This window comes from Semicossyphus pulcher, unplaced genomic scaffold (assembly GCF_022749685.1).
Source record: "Semicossyphus pulcher isolate SPU_LCO1_2020_fin unplaced genomic scaffold, fSemPul1.0.p SCAF_15, whole genome shotgun sequence".
NCBI lineage: Eukaryota > Metazoa > Chordata > Actinopteri > Labriformes > Labridae > Semicossyphus > Semicossyphus pulcher.
In genome coordinates this window covers 15,618,820-15,640,109 of record NW_027211659.1, presented here as the reverse complement: position 1 = coordinate 15,640,109, position 21,290 = coordinate 15,618,820, and positions in this window count along the sequence as shown.

The window sequence follows — 21,290 nt, the reverse complement described above, 5'->3', positions numbered from 1 at the left end:
CACATACGTTAGCGTTGCCATGGCGAGATCAACAGGAGCATTTACATAAATTTGCATGTTGTGGGAAATCGTGGCACAAGCAGAAGACTGTTGATTTGAGACATAAAGTTCAGGTTGTTTCAAAGGATTAAAAAAAACCCTAAAGCATCAGTGCTCAGTCCTGATCTGCTGCTCACTCAAGTACGTCAGCACTTATACAGTCACTGCTGAAAGACTGCTGCAGTGTTGACCATGCATAGTTCACTTCCATTATGAAAGACTCATCAGGAATAGAAATAGTAGAGTTTTATGTGTTTTATTGTTTGGGCTGCAAATTCGGAATAAATGCATTAAAGGGGACATATTTTAGCTATGCAATCAATTTTCTATTATTCTAAAGTTTGTTCGCTTTTAATAATTGGATACATATTTTAATTTAATAATTTTTCGGAGCCTCTCCTTCCTCCTGAGGCAACAATTTAAAGGTTAGACCTTAGCCACGATTGGCTGACAGTATTTGGAGTGACCGTGTAGCCCCTGCACCGTCACTCCAAAGTTGTAGAAAACATGGCTGCTCTATGATCGGTTATTCAGCTTTATATGTACGAGCAAGAATCGCCAGGAGGTTTTGGGATGGTAAGTTGAAGTCTTGACAACAACTGAACTACAAACAAGCACAAGAAGGCAGCCTGAGGTGAACGACGGTGAATGACGATTGGCCAGTTTCAGCGAAAGCAAGGCCCATTTCAGAGGCGACCTTTATAAAAATGTAATTTTGGAAAAACACAGAATTATGCCGTTTTCATTTTTTCACTGTGAACGATAAACACCCAAAAATGTGAAACCCATGCAAAATATGAGAATGTCCATTCAAAACATACGGCCACTTTAAATACTGGGGCATCTAATGCAACACATGATAGACTTTTGATAAACCAAACAATACAAATAGAGAAATTGTGTTATCAGTCAAAAAAACAGAAAAAGGATAGTTGAGATTTTAATAATAAGTAAGCTAGAAAGGCTTTCGATGGAATCAGATGTATGTAAATATAAAGATACAACTACAACTAAAACACGAGCTAACAGAAGACAATAACATGGGCAGGAAAACAGCCTATTTTGGCTTTCCGTATCATTGGAAGTCAGGAACAATAGCTCCTGAGACACAGATCTATGAGTGCAATATGCAGGCGAAACCTTGCGCTGGAAGAACAAAAGAATACATTTCTCATTTTGGGAAAAACAAAGGGCAGAAGTTATGAGACAAGAGCAGCTGCACCAGAAACACATCGCATCAATACATAAGGAACAAAAAAAAAAATCTGTGCTGCAGTCTGCTCGTTTCACATGAAAACAATGTGTTCATTGTGACCTCAGGAAAAACAAAACACTGTGTTTATTTAATGCAACATTAAAATTAATGTCAAATGTTGCTTAAATTGCAGCAGTAGTTCTGTGTGAGAACCTCGCGTAAAAAATGAAGCCACTGACTTAAACACGAGCTTTTGCTATTACACTATTTGTCAGTTATTATACAGTTTATTTCACCTACACAGTGTTATGCAGAGATGTACTGTTATATTACACAGCCCAGTATTGATACTCTAGTCTTCATTGATCTCCTCGAGTCCTCTGGGTCACACAGAGACACAAAGAGATCAATTAGGAGAGAAGTCTCAGCTGCAGACCTGCTGCTTGGAAATTCCAATCCTTTGCTTTTTCTTAGAGGACTTCTGACGCATAAAAAAAGTGCTCGGGGCTTTTACTTTAAACCTCTTTTGCTCCCATCTGTGCCATCAGCTAATAAAAGTGATCAAAGTCACATCTTCTGTGTTAAGATGGCTGAGGGCAAAGTCAGTCAATCACTGTGTCACACTCTGTCCTAACATTATAGCATCATAAATACAGTTTCAGTATGAAAAACAGCGTTAAGAGGTTAAATAAATCTTGCACAAATGCCCATACAGCTGCAGTGTATGATTCCCACACTCAGCTCCTGCTTATTCAAGCAGTTAGGACACAAATTAGGAGCCACGATGCACACAGACTAACTCAACTGTGCATACCTGTAAAAGGAGGCATAATTTAAGTGGCATGAATGGCTGCCTTTTACTCCACATCATCATTATTTCACGAAACAAGTGCTACACTACATCTTTTATGCAGGCGTCAGGGTTGATCTCCGTCTTCATCGTGACATCTCGTGCTAAGTCGCTCATGCAAAGGTGTGAATGTGCGCTGACACACACACCGTTTCTTAGTCTTTATAAATCTGTCCTTGTACAACAGTTTCCATGAGCCATGTCTGATTCCCAGTGTCGTCTGTCAGGACCTGTTATATTTTCTACTCAAACCTGCATTTACACTTTCTTTCTTGTCACCCCTACAGCTTTGGAAAGGACATAACATCTTGAAAGTGGCTTTACAGATGTAAAAATTGTAGTCTGAATTGCAATTAATTTGCAATTCTATTGCCTCTGTTCAAAAGTGCATCAGCTGCAACATCTGCACAGCTGCATCTCTAGCTTTAAGTCAATTACATTCAACCTCAAAGGTATAATCAGTAGGCACCCCGCCGAGCTAACACAGACAGCATCACGGTTACCTTTGTGCTGGCATGCTAAGCGTCGGTTAGCTTGCTTACTGCCAGTTAGCTTGTCCTACCCGTCCTAACCTACCTACCTGTCCAACAAAAAGAAGGCCAGCTCTGTATCGCTCTTTCGCCATGTTTGTCGGTCTGAATGGGGCCCAGTTGCTAATTTGAACCACTCCCACACTCACCTATACGCTGTGATTGGCTCAGGGAACCAAGACAGCGCCCCTCCTGAAAACATCCAGTGTAAAGCAAAACAACAGAATAGCTGCAGACGGAAGGGTCTCACAAGGGTCTGCACACACACTCACCAACACGCATGTATAGAGGCCCATAAGTGATGATTTACATTATATTTGTAAAAGGCTATATTTTATTTTTCTAAGAAAATCCTACTTATTTTACATTTAAGTATAGTTTTTATACATCCTAAGCATGTTTGCATCTTCCACTGTAGTAAGAGAATGCACTTAATCCATTCTGCTCTTTTACAGTCTCTGTGGGTTGTAGGTTGAGTATTAATTTTTAAGTTCTGTGACTCTGGATCCATTACTTTTGTCTGTTTTTTACTTCAGGTCACTGCACTTGTCATGTCAGAGTACATACGACAAACTCACACACCCGCACTCTCTTTTGAGTTTACCCTTTTACACACACACACACACACACACACACACACACACACACACACTGTACACAAATACTCACCTGGATGATTGCACAGGGGAGGTATTGATTTAGATGCTGATGCAGTGTGGCTCTCACACACACACACACACACACACATACAAACCTGGATGCACATGTGCAGCCCTGGTGAATTTATCAATATAAAACCTCTTCAGTCACGCACAGCCAAACTCGAAATCATTTTTAGGATGACATGTTGAGCCGCATAAATCTTTTAACCATCGTAATCGCATTGTGCACACGTGCAACAGTCACATCACAGGACGAGCGACTGTGAGGCAAATTAACTGCAACACGTCAAGCTGCTACTTTATTGGTGCTTGGTGCAAAAGAAGTACTCGCCATTTTCTCGTTTTCCATCACCAAACTATAACAAACGTGCGTCTGATATCACATCAGTGCTGCCCTTTATGAGAGGAACTGCCACTGAGCCTGTGTTTCGTCTGCTTGTAAAGGTACGCACAACGATGTTGCCAGCACAGATAATGTCGGCGGGATGACCGATCGTTATCAGCGGCACCTCATACAGGTGCTTGTTAACGCTGTGGCTACATGCGGGCGGGTTACGGAGCAGACTTGCCACGGAGTGTTTACTTTTAGCAGCTACACCTGCAGCGCACAGATGCCTTGAAGTTTTGTGTGTCGACAGGAAGTAGGAGACGGTGAGCTTTCGTTTTCAAGTCACTGACACGGGGCTGGTCACGCTGATTGAACATACATTTGAACACCACTAGAAATGGTGGATGACATACCATATAAGTAACGTTACTGCAGCCCACAAGTCTATTTGTATTTATTTTATTTTATGTTCATGCGGGTGTCTCTGAACGAACAGTGGTAAAAGTATCGTGTGGCTCCAGTATAATGTGCTTTGAAGATGCGTTCAGGAAGAAATAAAAAATGTTTATATATTCTAGACTAGATTTTAAAAGGAGATGTAAAAATACAAGTTAAACATTGGTCAGAATGAAGCTAGGTCAAATTATAATGCAGGTAGCATCCTATTGAGGCTAGCCAAATAGGAGCAACTTGCTAATGGGCAGATTTCACTACGCCTTATTGGTCGAAACAAGAACGCCATCAGCACCGCAAAAACTTCTTTGCACTCTTATTGGAGCAGACGAGAACATCACCAGTTCTACATAGTTAAAGTCCAGAAGCAGTCATTTGCAATAACAAGTCAAATTACAAGGAGGGCAGCGTGGAAAGGGATGAGCAAAGTGAAATGAGAAAGTGTTGAGTTTAAGGGCAGAATTACCAATTAACATTCAGTGAGCTATGATCGTGCCAGTGTATAATAACCAGTGTCTCTATAATTAATTGCATCAAAGTCCCAGGTATCATTGAGACATCTAAATGTCAGCCGCGGTGGTTAATTACTGTGAAGCCCTCACCACACGATCTCTCATCAGATGAGTTTCTATATGTCAGCAGCACCGGCCTGAGTGCGCCTCTGGGCTTCCCTGTTGCTACCGATACAGAATTAAAAGCTTTCACCTAGATTAACATGAAGTATAGGCTGTACGATGATACGATGTAAACGATGCTGCCTGTGGGGGAAGTTTGGAGCACATGAGTCAGAGCTAAATGGAAAATGATTAGCATTGATTCAACTGTGTTTGCTTCCCTCAGTGGCTACCACGTTAGCTAAATAACTCGTACCATACAGCCATGTCAAAAACAATCATTACTATTACACAGGAAATACTTGATGCTATATTAATGTCTGAAGTCAAATCCTCAGACCTAAGTAAAGAGCAGCACTCCTACAGCAGGAAACTTCAAATGAACCTGTATCGACAGGAGAAACTCAGCTGTCTGCTTCATTGAGCAATCCACCTACACATCACAGCATCCCGCTGCCCTGCAGGCTGGTGATTCACATTTTAAGTTGCCGCAGATAAAATGTGCTGAATATATTTGACACTCAGAGCCAGAAATAAAGAGCATACCTTTGTACGATGCCCTAATTTTAAAGGAAATGTTAAGAAGCGCGTAATCTGCTCCTGGATAGATATTGAAATACATCATGTGATAGAAACTCATTGGATTCATGTGCCAGATGTTATTTTCATTCTGTTCAGTGCAGTTGTTCAAACAAAAATAGGGGAAAAAAATCCCAGAATCTGCAAAGCAAGTGGAAGATTTCCAGTTGTTATTTGTGTGTCTTGGAAAAGACAAACTACAGCGTGACATGATTGTGAAGGCTGCAGCTTAGTAACACCTCGGGCCTCCGACTCAGGAGGAAGATCCAACCGAGACTGCATGACGAGGGACTTTACCGCTCTGCCAAAAAGAAGAATGACAAAGTGAGAATGTGTTAAAATGGTTTGGTCTCTGGTCTCGTTTTGTTTTTGTCAATCAAAGCATCAAAAGTGATGAGGGATTTTACTGCTCCTCAAGGTATTTTTAACTTCAATCCGCAGTGATTTACCAAACAAACAGATAAAGAGAGGCTGATGTTGCATTAGGCGAGGAAGTAAAGTCTTAACAGCTGTGGGTGAATAACTACTGAAAAGATGATTTTTACTACAATGGTCATGAATTGTTCGTGTTTGGTTTCGTGTTCGTCCTACTGTCACAGTCCGGAGTTTGGTTTTTAGAGTTTCCTGTTTTATTTTGTAGTTCTTGCCCCGTGTATGTCCTCCTTCCTTCCTTTGTTTCATTTCCCGCCTTTGTGATTGTGAATTGTTTTCACCTGTGTTTGATTAGTCTCACCTGTCCCTGGTTCCCCTCAGTGTATTTGTCTTCCCCTGTTTCTCTGCTCGTTCGTTGTCGCCTTCTGTGTAACCGTCCTCGAGTCTCCTGCGTGTTTGGATTATTGGTCGGACCTTTTTTGTTGAATTTTGTTACCTTGGACTCTTGCAAGTAAGCCTTTTGTTCTATTTTTCTTTTGTACTGATGAAAACCAAACTGCATCTAATTGTTACTCAAACTCACATGTTGATGAAAGGGTTTCTAAGTTACACAATGCTTCCAAACAAGCGAGCTAGGAGCGACAATTTCAATCATTGAAATCGCAAAAGTAACAAAAAGACATGAAGGTTTGTGTTGCACAATTAGTTGGATACGAGTGGGACTTAAAAACATATCCCCTTGAGAACAAAGGGAAACAAATCTTTTTAATAAACCACAAATCTGATATCAGAAATGTGTTATTATAGCCACTTTGAGGATTCATTTCTTGGGGGAAAACAAACCCTGCATTGTAACAGAACAGAAATGTTTCATTGATGCTGATGCATGTGCACCATGTCCTCCTCTGCCCTCGCACTGCACCAATGTTTATGTCCACGACAGCTTCATCAAATCAACTCTCACAATGATCCTCAGTTTACACCTCAGGACTCAGTTTGAATGTTTTGCCAAATCCCGTTCTGCGGCGACCTGACGCTACCTCTGTTAAACTGCTGCCTCCACCGAGAGATGACATGATTAGAAAATAGCAAACCAATAAGATCAGAAGGAAGAGAGGAAAAATAGTGTATTATGCAACAAAGTCACGTCCTGTCTGTTGCTATAACAACCAGCGGCGGTACACGGACCCTGCAAATGGGAAGGGGCGCTCGTCTCCATGGGAATGTGGACGTTAAGAGCCAATCCTTGATGGTTTCTTTGAGGCCCCTGGCAGCAGATGGTCGTGACCTCTGACCCCATTCAGCTAGTGCCTCCTTAGAATTCACCAACAAATCAGGGCATCCACTGAAATGAGCGTACTGAGCGGATTTGTGCCAAAACAGTTGTTAAAGAATTTGTTTATATGTGGTATGTAGTGAGCAGTGCTAAAGACTGCCTCAGAAACATGCGGGGGAAGACGTCACACTGCGAATCAATATCAACACAGGAGAACAGCTCCGTTACTGTTGGCTTCTCTGCGTGACACAAACACCTGAAGGCTTCTGTTGAGGCGCAAAACACTATTATCTTCTCTGTGGCGCCATGTTCACGTAGAAACTGCACCTGCATGTTCGTACAGAGCGCATCAAAGTTTGCACTTGACTCCTGTCTCTTTGCATGTTTTCTCTCTTTAACTTGAGCTACAAGGAGATCATGATTGTTTCAGCGCAGGTCAAAGTGTTTCCACATCAACGCACACCCTCACAGATTTCATTTGAAGCTACGCAGTCGGGTTAAGTCTGTAACTGAACCAACATCTAAATGCTGTATCACAGGCTCGTTCCTCCTCCCCGCTGACAAACGAGGAGCACTGAATCGCAGCGCGGCATCTCTGACACAAATCACAGCCGCATCCTTGCTTACATGCCTCTGTCAGCCCGACGGGCAAATAATGTTCGGTTACATATCAAGCCCACTGGCAGTGTAATAACCTTTCTGCGTGCTGATGCGCTCTCTGTTGGAGGTTAGCTCCGGTTCCTCTCTCCACCAGATGAGTCGACAGTCTGAGGTCACAGATCAAATCGCAACTCTGCCGGCACTATAATAAGGCTTTCATGATTTGTTCTGCTGTTCGCCTGCGTGTATCTCTGGCCTCAAAGCTGTGTTTGCCGCCATGCAGTGTAACTTCACCTTCACTTTTATGAGTGTGCTGCCTCCTACAGAGATATGATCTTTGATCTGACCTATTGTCGAGGAAAGAGCCCTTAAAAATGATACAAATAGCTGATATGAAACATGCTACTCTCCCTGAATGACTGTAGAAATACATAATTCGGTGCTCTGCAGGAACATTTTGATTTCAAATGCAGATTAAAAAATAGGACTATCAAACTGTATTCTGCGTAAATTCAGACGGATGTGAAGAGGAGTCTCTCTGTGAAAGCACATGTGCAAATCTTTTTCTCCCCAAACCTGCTGCGAGGTAAATTATATTTTCTAATCTTCTATTGATACGTGCAAACCGAGAGGCAAAATATGAAAGGTTTGTGCCAGTGTTTCTCTAGGTGTGTGCGTTTATGTGTGTCGACATAAATATTTCAGAGGCCCCACGCTGAGCGGTGGCGACAGAGCATCGTCAGAACGAGGACACTCTGCTCTCCGGGGTGGGGGATTGGAAGGGTTTGGCAAAGAGCGAGAGAGGGCTCTGACTGAACGGAATAAATAGGAAGACTCAACACAAATACATGCGTTTTAACATAATGAGGAAGTGTCTGCACTTCTTTTTAAAGAGTTAGCAGGGAAATCAAAGTGAAAAAGAGTCGGACCTGACAGAAAAATCAGAAGAAAGTATTTTTTCATCCTCACCGTTTGAGGTCAACTTCCTGTCTTTTCAACCGGAGTCAAACCAAACTTCAGGTCGACTCTAGTTCCTGCGCCAAGGAAACAAAAGGGATTGCAAGCTCCGGAGGCGAAGGTATAGTTCACTCAAAGGAGCTACTGCTGCTAGGAGTGTACACTGCATTGAGCAGAAAGAGTCTCTGAAAGTCTTCCTCCCATTATTTCTTTCAACGTTACAAAAATCAATACAGCAGTAGGTATTTTGTGGGCTGCTCTTACTTGTTGTTTTGTGGAAGTGAAAAAGCTGACTTTGATTCATGCAAAGCTCCACTACAAGAAGAAAAGTTCTAGTAAAATCCATCACGCCGACGGCTTTGGTTTCATTTGATCGGGGTGTCAGATATTTGTCTCGGAGATTTCTGCCGCCGCTCCAACACAAAGACTTTAAATTGAATTCTCAACAGCTGTGTGCCTTCACAGAAACACTGGTGTCACTACTCTGGATAATAAACAGGCCTCGCTGTGTACTGCTTCACTGGAACTACTTTCTACTTAAGATATAATCACCAGACAACTCTCGACTGTGTGTTCTGTGGACAGAAATAGGGCAATGTTTTGAGCGCCACAAACAAAAATGCATATTCATACAGACTTTCGGGCTAGACGACCGTCTCTCTTTACTCCGGTATAAAGTGCTGTTATTGATTTTTAAATGCACCTAAGTGTACTCAGCTCATCAGATCAGACAGAATATTAGATCACGGCTGTAAATAATAAGTTAAAATTCTTGTGCGCGGATCCACTGCAACACAACTATTAAAAGAGTTCAGTTGGGTTATAGGTCAGTAGGCTAAAGTGGGATAGAGAATTAGCTTGGTTAGTCTGAGGTGAAGTGTTTGAGAGGTAAACCTTTCTAATACCACTAAAGCCATTACCGAGATATCAAGCCTGGTCCCCTGGTGAGGTCAGCAAGATACCACAGACGGGATCGCTGGAGGGTAAACACCGCAAGCTTTTCTCCTGTGTATCTCAATATTACATGTTGTGGTTTAGTCTATGTAGATTAGAAAAAAAGTCTGCTTTAACCGCAACTTTAATCTCTTCATGGTCCCAGAGAAACAATCCCAAAGACTTTAGAATTTTTATTTAACGCCACCATGGGTTTCACTTTTCTTACATCACAAAAACTGTTCAAACTTTTAATGCTTTTGGTTGGCAAGCTAATACCTGCATGTATAGTAGAAGACAAACTTTATTAATCCCCGAGGAGAAATTCAATGTTTTCACTCTGTTATTATTACAAACATAGGCCCAAAATACACACACGCACAAACAGGACTCTATGGGTATGCATTAATGGGAGAGATATCAGAGTGAGTGGGCTGCACATCAGCAGTTGGGGATCTGCTGCCGTGCTCAAGGACACTTCAACAGTGCTCAGGAAATGACACGCCACCTCTCCAGCTACCTGTCTCAATTTCCACGCTTGATCCATACTGGGACTTGAACCGGCCACTCTCCGGTTCCCAAGCCAAGTCCCGATGGACTGAGCTACCGTCCCATCAGCCTAGATTCTACTCGTGTCTCGTGGTCAGATAAGCAAATGTTAGTATGATAACATGTTGAATTAAATAGGAAACAAGGTACGAATAATACCTGCTAAACATCATGACGCTAGCATATATGTTAGCATGCTGACCTTAGCATTTAGCCAAAAAGACCAGTGAGTGTAACCTTGGAGAACCCTGGTATTTGCAAGGTAGTCTACATAAATTAAATATATATACTGTATCTGCAAAATACACTGCTGATGTGACTCAGTCGTGTGTATGGACCCCGCGTGCCCGTATGCACTCCCGACAACGTCTGGGCATGCTCCTGATGAGTCGGCGGATGGTGTCCTGGGGGATTGCCTCCCAGACCTGGATCAGGGCATCAGTGAGCTCCTGGACAGTCTGTAGCGGTACTTGGTGGTGTCTGATGCACCGATACATAATGTCCCATATGTTCTCAATTGGATTTAGGTCAGGGGAACGAGAAGTCCAGTCAATGTCATCAATGCCTTTCGTCACCCGGGAACTGCCTACACACTCTGGCCACATGAGGCCGGGCATTGTCCCGCACCAGGAGGAACCCAGACCATCACTGACCCACCTCCAAACCGGTCATGCTGGATGATGTCACAGGCAGCATAACGTTCACCACGACATCTCCAGACTCTTTCACGTCCGTCACATGTGCTCAGTGTGAACCTGCTCTCATATGTGAAGAGAACGGGGCGCTAATGGCGAACCTGCCAATTCTGGTGTTCTCTGACAATTAGTCAGGAAGTATCAGGAGAGAGCAACTGTCTGTGGCCACCACATGCAGAACCATTCCCTTTTTGGGGGTTGTCTTGCTTTTGCCTCTCCATTGCACTTGTTAATTTGCACCATAGCAGGTGAAAATGATTCACAATCACTTGTGCAATGGACAGATTGATATCCCTGAAGTTTAACTGACTTGGTGTTATAATGTGACGATTAAGTGTTCCCTTCATTTTTTTGAGCAGTGTAGTAACAACACAAACTTTTTAATGCAGAGTAATAAAACTAAAAATTCTCATGAGAAAGGGAAGCAGACAGCCAGTGAAAGACACAGTGTGTCTATGTAGCTGATGTATAATCCATAGACTTGGATGACTCCCCGTGTATCAGTCTTGTCTGACTCATATAGATATACACGTGACTTCCCTGCTGATGGTTTATCATGTCTTACGATTGGGCTCATTTTTCCGCGCCTTTGTCGCAGACTCTTATCCAAATACAATGTAGGCTTTTGATTCTGAGCAGAGTCAGTGGTGGTCATGTCATAGTCGCTGTCTGTCAGCACCGTCCCTCCTCTGTTCTGTTTCCAGTTTAGGGAAGACTCACGTTCATGCGACTGAACAACAGTGTTGCTGATGTCATGGTTACTAACAGGATGACTGTGTTTCCATCGAGCCCATCTGTCACTGGGGAGACTACTACTGTGCGTGCGTGTGTTTGTGAGAGGAGGGCGTTGTCGGAGACTTAGAGAGTTAGAATCTGCTTAGGATTCAAGATCGATCTGACAACAAAGACATAAAGCCAAACAGTCCTACCGAGCATCTGTGCTCATGCAGTCTGGAGAATAAAGACACTGAGGGATTAATTCACTTTAATTATAGTTACTCCACCGAGCAGTGAGAGGTAACATAGAATTATCTCAGTTGTACCGTTATGATTCAAGAATAATGTGTTAGATTTAAATAAGGAGCTTGGTAGTGATGTGACAATATACTATAGCTCTAAGGGCAGTGTTGAGAAAAGAATAGTATATGCATATTGGAGACCTTTGTTACACAGGACGATGCTCCAGGTTGTGATTATAGGTATGACAATGGTGCAGTAATGTATGCACGTGTATCACTGCTACTTCCTAGAATAGTTACCTACATGTGTGCTGTTGGTAACCAATAATCAGCTTAAAAACAAGAACTAATCATAGAGCAGGAAAATCACAATGTTTCCATTTGCTTTAAATTGCTTGTTAGAATAAAAACCCACCAAACTAAAGCGCAGAGGCATCGGGAGCTTAAGCACAGGCACTATTATCTGAAACTTAATAGACTAAATGATGAATTCATTCATTGACAAATACAATGATCTGCCTATTTCTGTGTATACACAGTCACAGGCTCCCTGGTCAGTTGGCATGGTAACAGGAAAGGCACATAAAGGCTTGTTTCACTGTGTGGGAAAAGCCTCCACTGTTGCATCTTTGATTAATTGACAGCTTAGCAGAAGCTACTGTATCTACTGTATGAGAGCTGCTTGTGCAGCAAACACTGCAGGTAAAGTGAGACTGAACACGTTAGCGTTATTTGCACAGATATTGGATGTTGACCCATTTTAAACCCAGTCGAGTCTTGAATCATTCATCACTTTGCCTCTTACTATAATTTTGTTTTACAAGCTTGAGACGATCAGATTGCTCTTGACTCTCTTGCTTTGCTACTCTGTTTCCAACTCAATTTCCTTTCAGCCCATTTCCTTTCCTTATCAGATCTTACTCTGTGAAGTTCCTAGTTAGAAAATAAACACCAATCCCCACAGACAAAATGTGACTGCTAAAAACATCATTTATATTCCTAAAGGTGACCTATTTCAGTTAATGTTTATGTGATGATAAACAACAACAGAGAATGAAGCTTAAAGAGGGGGTATTTTGCTGTTTCACATTTTAAGACATATATATAATTTTACAATGTTGGATGTCCAAACTAAACGGGGGTGAAGTTTCAGATCTGTACATAAAAGTATGTTGGAGTAATCCCCAGGCTTCTCAGCTCAGTCTGCAGGCTGCTGTGAACGCCAGGTTCCACACAGTTTTTTTCTTCTGAGAGCTGGCCAATCAGAAGAAGGTGGGCTAGTAGGGGCAGGGTTTCTTAAAGGGAGCTGACTGAGTCATTTCAGGCAGAGGCTGTACGAAGGCCTGCACAGAGCGCCAGTGTGAGAATAATGTAAATTATGCTGAACTACTCCACAGGTACCACAGAGTGAAATGTGAAGCTTGAAATTAGCATAGTACCTCAAAAATCCTTGTTTCTCTGAGGTTTCAATGGACACAGAACGTCCAGAGAGGTGGGAGCTGAGTTGCTAACGGCTAACGCTAGCTTAGCTTGTATCAGTCGCTCAGCTTGTCTCTAGGTTAGGATTCCTCCTGTGTTCATTGTTCATGAGGTGTGTTTTTTTTTTACTGAATCAGACATAACAACAATGATATTACACCCATAAAGGGTTAGTAGTTTATAGCTATCACACTAGAATCTGAGCAGTACCCGCTGTCGGCCAGTTTGCACATTCAGGTAACGGAATTGGAGTGGCGAAGCAGAAAATCATATCTGATCATCTCACAGTTTTCAGTCTTAAAGTTAATTTTGAAGATCTCAGTTTGGTTCTCTTTGGTGGCGCCTATGGTGATAAAAGCGTGCGAATCGCATACGCAGATTTTGGAGGAGACGTTATAAAAAGCAGTCCACTTCTGTGGTTTGGTACAGTAGCTACAGTACCTCATATCTGATGCGTACTGTACCCGAGTACACATGAACCGCACTCGAGACCACCTTTTCACGTGGACCCGGGCATGGATAAACGAACCGTTTTTTCCGTGAAAGTCGCCACTGACACCCAGTCTGCAATACTGCAAATGCAAAGGCTTTCATCAGTGGGCCATAGGCTCAATCACCATTGTGTTACCTCATTGGGTGATAGATAGTGACTTACAGACATTTATTTAAATGAAAATCTTCGAGATTACCACTTTAAATCAGTATGTCCTTATCTGCATCCACATAAGCTCTCTCTGCCCTCTACTTCCTTCCTACATCTATTTCATTGGCCTTTTTTTGTGTCCTACTCGAGGACACTCACAATGAATCAGCCTCTCCCGGGGTCATTTGCTTGCCCGGGTCATTAGGTTTCAATGCAGGAGGCTGATTAGTATGGGCGCTCTTAACTTTCTCCTCACACTCTCCCTCTCTCCTTTTGAGCGCCGAGTTTATTGAGATGTCTGAGTGACCTATAGACCCCTCACACATACACCCGCCCACACCCGCACACAGAGACGCATACAAAAACGCCAAGAGGGAAGAGTATGTACAGAGACTTTTTAGCAAAGTCGCAGAGTGTGGATATGAATAAGAAATGTTTAGTCGTGTTGTGACCTCAGGTGTGTTTTCAGGTGTTGCATGTTTTGGCAGCATCAGAGCTATTAAAGTGATCTAAAGAGTGTATTGGAGTTTAAGTGTGCGTGTGTGTGTGTGTGTGGCTGTATGCTGGTGGCCGCAGCATTGATCCCCCTGTAAGCCCTGGTCATTGCTTGTGGCTTGAAGGTGAGGTGACAGGGGAGTAAAGAGGCTTTCATCAGATTACAGCTCATTCTCTGTCTTTCACCGTCCCTTACCAGCATCATTTATCTCTCTGCTGCTTTCAACCACTTTGCTCTTTATGCCTCTTTCTCTCTTGCCAAACACTCCTGCTTTTAGCAACAGAGAGAATTTTTGTCTTTAACCCCCCGCGGACACATTTATCTCTTCTAAATGTCCACCATTCGCTGACAGTGGCTGATCAGAACTGCAGGACTGCACTTCAAATCTCACATTCAAAATGTGCAAAATGAACACTTTCAGAGAAATGTCTTTACAGGCATTAATGTCTGCAGTCTTTTCATTCAGGTAACTGAGGTCATTCTGTTCGACAGATGGATACATAATGTTTCTAACAGCGGAAAAAGATTTTCATAATCTATATGCTGCTTGATTTAGCTGGCTTTTCCAGGTGTGACTGCCGTGTATACACAAAGGGCAGACAGCTGCTGACCAACAATGTAAAACTAATGACAGAATGATAGTATTGATAGAAGTGGAGCAAACACAGGTGGTGAAAGGAATATTCGGAACTTAAACTTACAGCAGGCAAACTTAGCTGTATACAATTTACAAATACGCTTTAACAATGCAACACACTCAAAAAGGATTACCCGTAAAATGCACTGAAATTGTCAATAAATCACTTTACTATTCGACACTATTGGATTATAATCAATAATGCATTTAAACAGCATTTCAATGTAGTTTCTGGCTGAACCGGAGCTAACTACAGTAATTTGATACACTGCTGGTAGTCTTATGTGCTGAATAAAAATCTATTTTATCTTAAGGTGCTTTTCGACCAAAAGTACCAGGTACTAAATGGTTCCTGTGGCCCATTGTTGTTTGCGTTTCCACAGCGGTGAAAGTCCCGGGAAGATATCAGGCCGATGACGTATGAAGACACAGTAAGAGTAACTGCACTACATCGCCAGTGCAGTAGGTGGCGGTAATGCACCTGTAAGCTGGTTTGCCAACCGCCATTAACACTCGAATAGGAAGAAGGTATCATCATTTGTGCGACACTACAGTTAGCCTGTTAGCATGGAGGAGATTCAAGTCCTGCAAATGGATTCACTGAGCAAAAAACGCTGCGAGTGCTCGACCAATCAGAAACGATCAGCACTGCAGGCCCTGCCCTGAAAGTTATCGGACCTTTGGAAAGTACTACCCCCTGATGTCAGGGGGTAAGTCAATAACCCTGGAACTAAATTTAGACCCTGGTTCCTGCTGCCGAAACGCAGTTCCTCAAAAGGTTCCTAGTTCCTGGGGAAAGTTCCTGCTGTCGGAAAGCACCTTTATATGCTCATTATTGAAAATTAAAATCATTAGCTGTAAAGTAGCGCATAACCATCGCTAAAACATGACTGGAGCTGGTCTTTACAGTCTTTCTTGTATTGGGACACAGGGGGCAATATTGCCCCATAAATGTAAGTATAAGTAAACAATAGCAATATCTAAGGTAGGTACTTATCAAATATTAAATGGACTTCCCTTATAAAGCGCTTTTTTTGGCCTGTGACTACTTACCTGCTTCACGCTACATGTCACATTCAACCTTTCACACACACACACACACTCTAATGACAGAGGCTGCCATGCAAAGTACCAGGCTGCACAACTAATCTAATCATTCACACACGTTCATACACCGACGGGGGTTGAAGATCAAACCGCCAACCTTCCAATTAGAGGACAGCCCTCTCTACCTCTGAGCCACAGCCGCCACTCGGTTCCTTCCCATCAGTGGCAGACACACATATTTCGTCTGTGTGTTTGCCTGAGAGAGGAACGCACACACACACACACCTCACACACATTAATGCGCAGATCCTCTGTATAAATCCTCGCCTTCTATCCGTCTCTGTCTCTATTAGCCGTGCTGCTCACAGCTTTGTCTCCCCGTAGACCCGTCCTGAATTACTGCTTTCAATTGTGGCTCCGTTGGCTCCGTTCGCTGTCTTTGTTGATATTTGCCTGTGTGGGCACACTCATCCACAAACACACAGCGTTAGTTTACATCACAAATGATGAATGTCCAATTGACTGGATCTAAATTAAACATTAGTCACATTTCTCATGAGGATGGAGAAGTATTCCACAAAGCCTTATTGCTGACTATTTGCTTGAGCGAGAAAGCACACATATAGCTAATACATATCATATGCAACATATGCATCTGCACACACACATTTTTACAGATATTGTTTGTAGGTCTAGATAAACGTCGGCAGCTGCAGCAGATGCGTCCGCTCAGACGTTTCCTCCAGCTGCAAGCCAACATGACAGCCGAGTACACACGCATCCAGAGGGCTTTTCGAGGCCGTGAGTCAGATCTGGTTGAAAATACTGGCTCCAAAACCTGACCCTGTCCTAGTTACACTGACGGCGTTCTGAGCGCCATACATTTACTGTTAGAGTGCTCAAATCATTAAATGGACGTCCTAAAAGCATTATGGTGAGCTGCGTAACACACAGAAACATATCTGACCAGTCCTTTGAACCATGTATGTGTGTGTGTGTGGTGTGTGTTTATGTGCATAAGCCTGCGGGAAGGACAGCGCTGGTGTGCATTAATGGGATTAGGATTGACTTCACCCTTTCTCTCCCAATTTCTTTCACTCTCACCCTCTCTCTCTCTTTTCCGCTCGCAGTCCTTCCTAACTCTCTCTCCGTCCGCCTCTCACCCATCCTCCGTTTCCAGCTCTATCGGACGGAGAAAACCCCTGTAGACATTTTGTGCACGGTCTTGAGAAGGAGTCTCTTTTTTTGGCTGATGTTCACTGGACTTATATAACAAGTCGTCAAAGCAGTGCGCTGTAAGTGCGTAGCAACAAAGGCAATCCTTGAATTGTATGAATGAAAGTCTCTCCGGTGTCCATCCTCACCTCAACGCAACGCTTGTCTACCTTAGATCTTTCTTAATACAGATTGAACTACTGGATGGATTTACTTGACATTATATAGGATGAAAGCTTTCCTCTCTACAGATTTCTTCCATGTGTGAAATTAAGTGAATTGACATTTTTAGGAGGGTCAGATAAAAAATGGAGATACTAGTCTTAAAGCTGTTCAAATCCTCGGGCACTCTAACCGTCACTGGATTTTTCACACTTTAATCAGCAATGGAAAAAGCTAAAATTATATTCGGAGAATCATTTCTGACTTCTGGCCAGACCTCTCATCAGCTCCAAACCTGTTCCTTTGGCTGACGTCCTCAGTCTGAAGATGCTTGGCTCTTAGTTTCAGTTACATAACTATCAGCAGAGCACCATATGGGTGCCTCATTCAAACAGTTTTTAATTGATTTTTTGAAGGTGTTGGACTGAAACACAGTATGTTGTAAAATTTCCTTCCCCTCAGTGTCCTCCTGTCCGCTCACAGCCTCCTCATTATCTTTTCTAAACATGGACCTAACCAACCATGGCAATGAGACTGAAGTGTGATATCAAGAGATGCTATTATTTAAACGTAGGGGAACAGTGAAGGAAACAGTATTTATTCAATTGGGCCTTTTAAGGGAAAGTTTGTGTATCAAAAGATCCATCCATCCCTTATCTATACCGCCTATCCTGTTCAGGGTCGCGGGGAGGTTAGAGCCTATCCCTGCTGTCATTGGGCAAGAGGCGGGGCACAACCGGGTCTGATCGCCGATCAATCACAGATATCATTTGTCATGAAAGTTAATATGAAACCCTTTAATTTGGCTCAGTGTCTCCTGTATTAGTGCACTGATGGGTGGGTGACCCGACCCTAAGTTCTCCAGTCAAGCAGCACAGTTGCCAGCAGAAGAAGGCTTGATCCGCACTGTGTTGAATGTAAATATGTTACAGAAAAAAAAAATGATGTTAAATAAAAACATGCATGCTTGGACACATTTTATCTCATATATAACTTGATTTTTCAACCTCAGTCCTATCATGCTATTATGGGGAGCTAATGCCATTATGGTAGGAAAAAAATGCGATTTCGCTCTGTGCCTTTGGAGGACGCTATCCGCTTCTCGAATCAGCCCTGGAAAACCTCCACCAGACTATGTAAAACGCGTCATCTGGCGGAGGCCAGGCATCTTGCTGAACTACACTTCCTCAATCTAGGACGCCCGCCTCCGAGAAATGTAATGAAATGTACAAGATTTTTTTGCTGATCCACCGGTATATTCTCGTCGTATTTCGGATTCTGTACCGCTCTGAGCCATTGCCTGCAGCAATCAATGTCCTTGACTGGAAAATTGCAGTGTCTCTTTTCCTCTTGCTCTCCTTACACTCCGGTACAACGCAGGTGGACACGCTCTGTTTTTGTTTTGTTTTCAGATATATTTGGTAGAACTCTGTTTTACCAGCTGTTCTGGTCGAAAGAACGAACAAAGCAAACAGGTAGACTTTTCGCGCAGACCTATAACTTCCCTATGTAACCACGCCCTCGCTGGGCCGTTCCTTTCAGAGGGAGGGGCGCAATGCACGCTGGGTGTTGTAGGAATGCAGAATGGACAAAACCAAGAGCTGTTTGTTCAACTTTCTCCACAGCTATGGCGCCAATTTCAAATATTATTGCTTCTATCGATTACAGCGAACACCAGCTTTGACTGACAGTGGCTTTTTCCAGGGGCAAATTGCTTCTTCTTAAGGGCAGTCTGATTAAAAGATTTAACAGCACTTCAAAGTAAGAAACTCTGTGGATTGACACCAGTGCACTCTAACGGCACAGTGGTTACCTATGCACTTAAGTCTTATTCATGCTTCTTTTCCTCTGCATGCTCCATTCAGATACTGCAGGACCTTCAGAGCCTTTATTATATCTAAAAAGATGTTCAGCTGGAAGGTGTAATTTTGAATTCTTCCAGTGGACTGTGCCTGGTCATTTTTCATACTGTCAGAAGGCCAAAATGTTCCTTATACCTGACGTTGTACAGAAGATCCAGAGCTCATAGAAGCCAAATAACAGTATAAACACACTCCTCTCAAATATGCTCTCTGCATCTCCTGCTCTTGTATTTCTTCTCACCATTTCTTGTTACATTAAAGGCAGTATTTACAGCATGTGGCGTACACATATACCTTTCTGCATTACATAGACAGCTGCTCACACATACCCTCACACAGGCTGCAGTTCCAAACATGCATACATTTTTAGCACAGAAAACATGTGGAATGAAGCAGATAACTGCTCTCTTTTTCATGTTGAATTGTTTAGTTTGATCCACTTATGAATATCTTGACTGCAGAAGTGGGACAGAACTCGTGTGTGGTGCAAAGACAACATTTGCATGTCTAACAAAGGCAGTAAAAGAAAAATGCCTGCACACTTAGCTCAGCAGGCTTATTGCCGCCTATAATCTTCTTTGCTCGGGCAAAGTACTAATTATGACGATGTTTCATGTGCCCCGAAGAAAAGAGGAGATGAAGAGAAATAGATTGAGAGAAATTAATTATTTCACTGTTTTGTCTTTGGGTGAACTCATTAGATTTTCAGTGCAGGCTATAGATGTTTTGCTGTGTGAAAGTGGTCAACAGATAGATAGATGTGGCTGGGATGTGGATGCACGTGACTTTCCGCGACTGGAAATCAATTTGCCTCCCAGTGTTTACACGCAGTCCAACCCAATTATGCACACGGGTATCAAATTCAGAGTTTAGTCTTTTAAATTATTCACTCTCCCACACATCATGAAGGATTCATCTGCCTGCCACTGATATGTAACCGTTTCGGGGTCCGGGAGTGTTTTTGTCTCGTGTCAGAGCCCCAAATGGTCTGGTTTGAAAACAATAGAGGGAAAACAATGGGAGAGCTGAGGTACTCCTCCATGTGTCTAATTTTCAAAGGCAATTACAGTGACGGGCATACGGCTGCTGGCAACAAGGGAACCATTTTAACCATTCATTTTTTTTATTTAGACGGTTTTACGTTTAAAGCTGCTGGGTGGAGATAAAAGGACAAAAACGTTACACTTAAGTATTTGATGTTTATGGCACGCGCAACAAAAATATGCTAGGCTAACATCTAATTAATTGGAGGTGAACAAAGAAAATCCACTTACCTCAAAAATGCAACATATTCGCTTGTTTTCCTTTGTCCCCCTGGAGCCCAAAAGAGGAGAACTCCACTTCTCTGCTCAGTCAGCTCGAAAACAACATTATCCTCTCATTGAACCCGGTTCCGTCCAAAACCAGCGAGAAACTCCAGAAAACCCTGAAGCGGAGATGAAACAAAGCTCAACTCCTCTCTCCTCTCCTCCACTCTTGGCTTCAATCTCTCACTCACTGCCTGCCTTTACGTGTCCAGACAGACGCGCTGTTGTTAGCCAGTACCTCATGTAATATTGAACGCCGATAATGGACCAGCGAGACGGAGAATGGAAATGCTGCCTTGCGGTTTTTATTCCATGTTTACATCATGCTGTCCGATTATATCCCCACTAAAACGACCAGTGTGTGCGCTCCCTTTGTGCTCCCTGTCTCTCTATCTGAGGATAACGGGTTAAACCATTCCCGCGGCACGAGAGGGGGGTGCAGAGGAGCTGTTCACGTGAATGTATGGGAACGAATGGGCTTAGTGACTCGTGGCCAAATGTTGTTATTGTCGGGGATAAAGAGACGGGAGGAAGAGACGGGGGAAAGGGAAGGAGTGGGGTAAGGGAGAAAGTGAGGAAAAAGAGGGGTAAAGACAAAAAAAACGCTGAAGAGGAGCGTTTGAGGTACAAAATTCACGATAAATAAGTGTCAAATACAAAACAACATAGCTTATTTGACATATCTTGACATTTGAATCGAGTTTCTTGGTCGTTGCTTTGGCAGATTATGACATATACTGAAAACTGTACCACCATCCTCCACAAATCATTGTACTTTTCACGTGCAAGTAGGATTTCTGTTTAAATATGCCCTCATGTTAGACTATGCAACAGAGATATAATTACATGTA